This window comes from Pseudochaenichthys georgianus, chromosome 4 (assembly GCF_902827115.2).
Source record: "Pseudochaenichthys georgianus chromosome 4, fPseGeo1.2, whole genome shotgun sequence".
NCBI lineage: Eukaryota > Metazoa > Chordata > Actinopteri > Perciformes > Channichthyidae > Pseudochaenichthys > Pseudochaenichthys georgianus.
The window spans coordinates 7,863,265-7,872,105 of NC_047506.1; positions in this window are offsets into that span (position 1 = coordinate 7,863,265).

Genomic DNA, 8,841 nt, shown 5'->3' on the forward strand with positions numbered 1-8,841 from the left:
TTACATTAATGTATCTTAAATGTATGAAGTCAGACAAATGCTATTAAGTACTTTCGGTATTTTGTAGAAGATTATATGATAAAATAAAAAGATAGAAATTGAAAAACCTAAAGAAAAAGAGAGTGGACATCCAGTTTGGAAGTGGGGCTCTGCAGTTTGTGGTGGCAATTAGGTCCTTTTTAAAAGAGCCCCTTTTTAAAAGAGCCCCTCAATTATGAGTATACCACCCTGAGGCTTGTCTGGTGCTGGATGTGTGTTTGAGGAGTGTGTGTTCAGAGAGGGTGACAGTCACTTCACACTCTTTAGCTTGTTAACTGCCTCCAGAGACTTGCTGTCCCCCTAGCCCCTATTTAAACCTTAACGTCATAAAAGAAACACCATTCGCCTCTTTCACCAAACTCCCAGCTCCAGCACCCCGACTCCCCCAAGCCACTCCTGCCAGTAGGTTCTGGTCCTCAGTGCCCGCCAGGCTCCTCATCAAAGCTATACTTTCAGCATAGATCTGGGCCCTTCGTAAAAATCACAGTCTTTTCACCCTCAATTAAACAACGCTGCTGTGTCTGCTGTGTTCTCCTATCTCTGTTCTTGGAAATTAAATCTGTTCTGCGAAAGACAGATTTGAGTTTTTAGTGATTAATCGAACTGGTTGGAGTCCGAATGAAAAACAATGAAAGACAAAAGACAAGGAGAGAGATAATTGTGAATACGTTTTTGATTATGTCGTATGGCCCATCTTCAACAAATATAAAACATTTAAAGTTTTTATTTAGGACATCTGAGTGTTTGCAGGATTGCTTGGTATTTCATTTATTGTTCTCTCTCTCAGCCCTGTAATAGGAAACACTTTATTTGTTAACAAAGAATTACAAGGTGTTTGTGTAGCAGTAACTTTGCTTAATAAGGGCCAAAAGTGTAAAACGCTGGGAGCACCATCACGGCCATTTTGGAAAAATATTTGCAAATTCATTTGTTAGTAACTGACACATTATTTTGGTACTGAAGAAGTAACATAGTTCACTGTAAAAAACAAATCCATACACCCCTTGATGATGTTATGTTTTTTTTCTCTTTCCTGTAATGTGAAATGTAGCTTTTTGTGCATATAAATGGTCTGCAAAGGCTAAAATCCCAAAGTTTCCTCCAGTGGGAGTGTCTCTTACACACACGCCTTGATTGGACTCCCTTGTTTACTACCATCAAATAGTGACATCACATTTTAATACCTTCGCAGACACCTTTTTCCTGATAGGCTAAGGGGCGGGACATCTCTAAGCGGTTGACTAATCACAACAGAGCCAGCCAGCCAACCAATCAGAACATACTGGGCTCTGGTTTCAGACAGAGGGTGAAAAGAGGTGCTGCAGCACAGGCAGTATGAGAAAAAAAAATTAACTAAACAATTAAACACAAACGAAACAAAGACAGACAGAATGGCCGGAAAAAAGAGAAAGTGCGAAAAGGTTTAGAAGCCCCAGGAAGTTACTATTGTCTATCCTTTGCCAAAATTCCCTGTAATTATAATCACACAATCACTCTGCTGTATCACTTCTCAAAAATCAGAGTGTCCCCTGAGGTCAAGAACAAAGCTCCGGCCTCATGTGAGTGTCAGATGTGGCAGCAGATTGCTTTGTAGTGTCATGGAAGCAAATGTTTGGGCTCTGAGCTCAGTGTCGGAGCGGACACAGGCATCATGTATTACTTTGTTAAATGTCATAACGTGCAATCTCTTGCTATTGTACAATGTCTATGTTTGAAGTTAGAAACAAATAGAATTCACATAACATATACTGAGGATTTCCTAAATGTCCAGACGCCAATTTATGATAAAGTCAGGGTGTAATCCACTGTAGAAACTCAGTTTCCTGGATCAAAAACAAGTACAAGAACACTTTTGGAAAGAATTACCAACGATGTAATGAAAGTGTCTGTGTGAGTCTAATCTTTATTAGAGATTATATAAAAGGTGTCAGTTATTTATCAGAAGGTGCACATATGCTAATAAAAGGACTCCTGTGTACTGTGAACAAACAGATAAGTCCTAAACACAACTGGGCGCACATGTGAGATGGGTCCTCTGAACGGACTCCAGAAAGTGTAATTAAAACAGAACCACTACGAGTTCTTCCAAGTACGCGTCTGCTTGACTTTTCTTCAGGGGATTTTGGCACAGTGGTGCATTGACATCAATTCTACCACATCTGAGTTTGCTAATGATTAGCTAATTTGGACCAGTCATAAACCAAAGGACTTGAAATTCGACAAGATGATGTTGCTCGAGGAACAGTTAGAATTATGCCAAGCCATCTGAGAGTTGTTAAAACTTCTAAACCATAAGTGTCTACCTCATGGTGGTGTTAGAGGAAAAGACTGTGTGTAAACAAAAACATTAGGCAAGGCAAGACACATTTATTTACATAGCATATTTTAACACAAGGCAATTCAAAGTTATTTCCAAAAAGTATTAAAGACAGTAAGAATATATTGAAATACATTTAAAGACAGTCAATAAAAGCCAACACAAATACTGAAAGAAATTGTACAGTGCAGTGCAACATATAAATCATTATTTGATTTAATAAAAGGCGGCAACAAATAGGAGTTTGTTCCAGATATATTGAGCATATTAACTAAACGTTGCTTCTCCATGTAAGTTCGACCCTTGGGACATTTGGATTCATCCTCTGAGGACCATGAGTGTGTACACAACTTCATGTTAATCCATGAAACGGTCAGTGTTGGGAAAGTTCACTTTCTACATGAACTAGTTCAGTTCACAGTTCACATATTTTAAAATGAACTAGTTCAGTTCATAGTTCATAATTCAAAATGTTGAACTAAAGTTCATGGTTTCAAAAATGAACTAATTTATAGTTCATAGTTCTTTTTTCAATAAGTTGCTGCGAGCTATTATTTGTCTCCTGTACGATGTTAATGGGCCATTTCAATTTTTACAATATCCTCAGAGGGCCGTACAAGTTATTGACCTCTGCTTAAAAAAACTAAAATCACAGCTCATTCATTTCATTCTGTGCAAAGAAAAAGCAACCTCCTAATCCAGATATCTCACCATGACTCGCGTATGCATGCACGTGCAGGGTGTGGCGTGACCACCTAAACAGAAAGATAATTTATGGACACAAGATGTGTGCAAATGTATTTAGTTTCCTATCCATGTGAACATGGTTTAAGTGGGGGGGACCTAACCTCCTCTAGAGGGGTCCGGGGGGCATGCTCCCCTGGCAAGATGTGTTGCACTTTGAGAGCAACATTAGGAGATCTATGGACACATCTCTCAACACCCAAACACAACTGTAAGCAGATTTTCTTTTAATTTATGGATATTTGACAAATCACTACCCTTTCAAACTGTATTCTTCTTTATTAATAACTGTCTTATAGTATTTTATACCTGTTTACTTTATTCTCTTATTTTTTTTATAACTATAATGATCATATAAAGATGTGCCTTTACCTCACTGGTTGTAGACAAAGCTTCTTATATTCGTTAGCATAGCTAGCTAACCAGATGCTAATGACAACAACACAGTTATTGACTGTATGACAGATGAGCAGATCGCCACTGGGCTTACAACTAAAGACACAGACACGCAGAAACTGTGGCATGTGTACGGACTTATCGGTACTGCAATTTCTGAAGTGCTGGAGTGGCGTTCTGGTGCTCTCCGTCAGAACTGCACCCCTGTCAGTCGAGACATATACCACGTGATGACACGTTAGGCTCGTGTTGTGTTCAAGGACCCTGACCTTGGCCAGGAAAAACAGGTACTCGCTTGTTTAATTTTTTTGCGGTCTAGATTTCTTTCATTTTTTTATTTTTTGCGTGTGTTTATAAATTACCTCGAGGGCCGTACCAAATTGTCTCGCGGGCCGTATACGGCCGGAGGCCGGAGGTTCCCCACCCCTGCCGTAGAGTCTCACTCTGAGCGAGTGCTGCTGCAGCTGCTCTCGGCTTCGTCCATACTAATTCATTCATTCATTCAATGCTCGCCGGTTCCGCGGTTCCACATTGTTTGTTGTGAGGAGTCTGATATATTTAGTATATTTATATTTTAGTGCGACAGCCAGGGGTGACAGGCGCGTACGCGTCACAGGCAGCTTGCTGTTGCCAGATTGGGTGGTTTTCCGCATTATTTTGAAGCCTGTTTACGGTGTGTTTTAACTGGATTTTCGGCTGAAAGGCATATGAAATCTGGCACACTTTTGAACGCCGTTATAATACAGTGCTGAGAATGAACGCACGTTTGAACGCCGTTATACAGCGCTGAGAATGAACGCGTTCTCAATTACGTTCATCTAGCGGAAATACAGTACGTTCAGTTCACGTTCGCCCAAAATATGAACGCGTTCATGAACGATCGTTCATTGAACGCGTTCAGGTACATCACTGGAAACGGTTGTCGAGCTCAGGCTGAGTCGAGCCGTGCTGTGTGGGTGTGCCCTGAGCTGAGAACACCACTCTGTGAGCCAGGCACCCAAGGAGGATGTTCTCAAGTGGAGGAATCTAATCTTTCCCAGCAGGAATCCAAGCGGCTCTGTAAGTGTATGAATAGAGATAATATCTCTATAATGAGGCCTGTTTTGTACCATCAAAGTCTTCAAAAGGGTCTGAAACCCGACCTCCCTCCTAGCACTGACAATCCCTCAGTAATAGCTCCCTATTATTAATTGTTATGCCTGCCTGCTAAGTCCTTGTCTAACTCTTTCTCCCTTTTGCTCTTGTTGTTGTCTTTTAGCTCACCCATGACCTCGTGCTTTTAGTACTGACATGCTGCCCGTTTGTAACTCAGTGGTATGGAAGGTGTGTGTTTAACATAAAACTGTTCCCAGACTATAATTTACTTTCTTTAAGCTAAACTGCAAGGAGGTAAAACACTCACATAAGGACATTATCTCACACATATTATTCACGGCAGTAAATTCTTATAATTTCAGCTGTTTTGCAATTCATCATTTCAGCATGTCCAACACTGCCTGTGTTGTCGTGTCAGAGCCAACACAGGTGTGCTTGGCATCGCTGCGCTGTCTGATGTGGTTGACATGCGGACATGGTTAACGGAACTGACCGGACCACCAGAACGGACATGGCCTTTTGCATATCCTGCTTAATGGCCATTGTCTATTGTCAGTGGCTTTATGATAAGTGGGTCGTCTATCTGATGCTGCGAAGAGTTCTGAGAGATCCAGCCTCCCGGTTTTTCAGAGGACGGCGAGCAGAGATCCAACTAACCGATAGTGTTGACGATAATAAATGTGACTTGTCAGGAGCGATTTAACATCTGCACACTGCTAATCTGATGCATCAGAACTTAAAAGAGGACACGGACATGAAGTAACAATTTATTTTCATAGAGAAACAAACAAGGGCAGAGGCAACCATACAAGAATCCACCTGTTCATCAGGATTGATACACTTTTACACACTCACACAATGTTGGCCATGCCCTTGGGAGCAATATGGGTTTCAGTATCTTGCCTAAACATGTTTTTAATGCAGGGCTGGAGATCGAACCACCAATGCTTCTATCTAACGTTGAGCAATCTACCTCCTAAACCATAGCCAACAGAGAACAGGATGCCAGTGGTGAGGATTGAAAAAAGCACTTTAAATATCTCTGATGACTCAGCATTTGTTCCCTCTTCTAATACATGCGGTTGATTTGTCTGAATGTTGAAGTTGACCCATCATCATTTAAGTGTAGATGATCTTTTCAAATTATTCTATTAAGATGCACTTGTTAATAGTAGCATGACACATCTAAGGACATTTGAACTGACTCACTAATTGAAAACATCTTTAAAAGAGCTGTGAGTCACATCAGTCCAGGAAAGGTTTGTGCAGAAGCCTGAAGGATCATTGTGGTGTCTGTGTCTCTGTAATGGACAGTAATGGACACAAAGTGTGTGATGAGTAATATTTCGAATTTAATGTTCGTGCCAGTACTCTGCAAGTTTACAGTAGGCTGTAAAAAATAGCTAATGTACTGCAAAAAGTTTGATAACGTTTTCAAATCAAGCTATAAAAAACGACTGCTCAGATGTTACAGTCTTATGTGGAGTTTCATGTGGGGAGTTACTTAAAAAGCATTTTCTTTCCCGCAGGTCATTTCCATTTGAAGTGGTGCTCACACACACACACACACACACACACACACACACACACACACACACACACACACACACACACACACACACACACACACACACACCACACACACACACACACACACACACACACACACACACACACACACACACACACACACACACACACACACACACACACACACACACACACACACACACACACACACACACACACACACACACGCAAACACATGCCAAAAGCATTTACCAACACAAGCATCTCAAAGAGAAGTATCTCCATCAAAAACAGCCCTCTCTCCATCTGTTAAACAAATAGGGAGCCCCTACAAAGGTGTGCAAAAGAATCCACATGATCAAAGTGTATGAGAATGGCAGCCTTGTCCTGGCCTGGCCATTATCAGGCCCCATGAATGCCTGTCTTCTCCTCTTTTGTCGGTCGAGGCATTGACAGTCACTCACCCGGCAATGACTGTCACACCAGCGCAAAGAGCCAGCCGCCGACAGGGGCCAACCACATCAAACGAGGCTGTCAAGGGGCCCTGCTCGTGAACCGTGGCAACAAACACCTCCTGATCCTCACCTACAGCTCAGCAGCAGACACCCACCGCTGTGCTCTCAGCCACTGCCTCCACTGAGAAAAGATGTACTGCCTGGACCTCATTTCCCTCTCTGTTGCCCCCCCCCCCCGCCCCCCAATTCTCTCTCACTGTCAAGTAGTGCTTGTGTTAACCTCCAGCCTGCCGAGACACAAAGGCCCGCTAAAGTGTTTAAGAATGCTTTATGGATGCATGACAAGGGGAGGCTGACACTGCTGGGGGTCAGAAAGTACACAGGATGTGAATGAGATACATTCAGTTTTACTTACGATTTGGAGCTGAGTCACACTTGATTGAACTGTATGATGTTTGAAATTCAAAAGCTGATTGGAAGAAGAATATATTTTTTTTAAGTAACTGTAAAATGTAGCCTACTTTGGTCAAGTCATTATAAGGGCAGGTTGCATGTGTATACTACCAGCTTTGGATTACCTAATGGAAATGAAGTTTACTTAACTTGTGTTGCATTCCCCTTAATTAATGAGAAGTTTACATAGATTGCGACAAAACAGCTCTGTGAAAACATACTATACACAAACACAAAGATTGTTGTGGTTTTCTCAAGTGTTAATTTACTCTATTAATTTTTTTTTCCATAACTTTCCTGCTGTATTTTCCACATATAAGTCAACAAAAGAAAACCCAGCACAGGAAATACATTTTATGGCTGCACTTTTAGTTTCAATCTATTTTGTACTACAATTTACCGGTGTTTAGAGCATGGTCATAACTTTTCCATTCTAAAATGAACTATATAGCAATGACACTAAAGCTGAATTCAAAACAGTCATTTTCACCTTGGCCTCCAGTTTGACCCCTAGTCCTACTTTAACTTTACTATGATAAGACTGCCACCTGTAGGCCAAACATTATTCATTATCCATTTCAGACTACCCTGATCATAAAATGCAGAATATAAAGATACGATTTTTTTAGATTCAACTTTTGAACATGAGTACAACGAAATGCAGTTTGCATTCAACTAGAAAGTGCAAAGAGTAGTAAAGTACCATAATACATTCACACATCAGATCAATGTATATAAATGTCTAAATATGAATACATTTATTTTTGATAAGGTGCAGATGTGGAGCATATACACGTAAAGTGCTGGGTTTAGGAATATGATAAATACAATCTTAATGAATATTAAATACAGACATTATTATGTGTTATATTATATGTAAATATTTAACAATTTTACTGCCATCAGCATGCCTATTTCAAGTGAGAACGTCTACAAGAAGCTGGTCTTGAAAATGTAAACCAATAATTAGCACAGATTACCAAAAAACGCAATACTCGATATATCTGCGATCTACTCAACATGCCTTACACGAGCATGATGATCGTTCATCGCGACTAGCTTGGTCTTATTTAAGATGGCAGCCCTGTGTTGAGAAGTAACGCGGTTATTACATGTCAACATGTCACTCCTCAGACTGTGTGCCTTTGCCAAATGTCTGAATCGTCGCAGTTTATTTCAACAATGTGCAGTTCGCCTGTCTCGTGCGGACCTATGTGTGCTGTGTGTGTCGCTAAGAGACGGGGCAGTCAGACGAATATCAGGTGAGTCTGTCCTACAGTCACAGTTAATGATGCACCAAGTTTACCCAGTTTCTTCGAGGACTATGTTAAAGTCAAGGGTATATTCAACAGTTAGGTTTAATGTTGGACGAGACCAGCACATGGAATATGTTGAATGAATGTATTGTTATTGAGTCTAGTGTGAGGATGCTTTGTTTGTGGACACATGCTTAACGGCGTGTCTGTAGTAAACTTTTCAGAAACGTCTGTTTTACAGTCAATGCTCCGGGAAATAACCGGGTTATGTAACTGTCTTTATTATTGCTTTATTAACAATTATTATAAACTCAATGGGAACACCTTAAGAAAAACCTTTAAGAACAACTCTATTATGAAGCTTATATCACTACTCTATAACATTAGGCTATTATTATAATAAATATATAACAATTCATTGAATTTATAAACCTGAATCAATGTTTAAATTAATATTACCTTAATATTGACAATATTTATTCTTTGTTAAATTGGAAAATTAATCAATATGTATGTTCATCATTTTAGAGCATTGGGCTTTCCTTGAGCCTCTGAT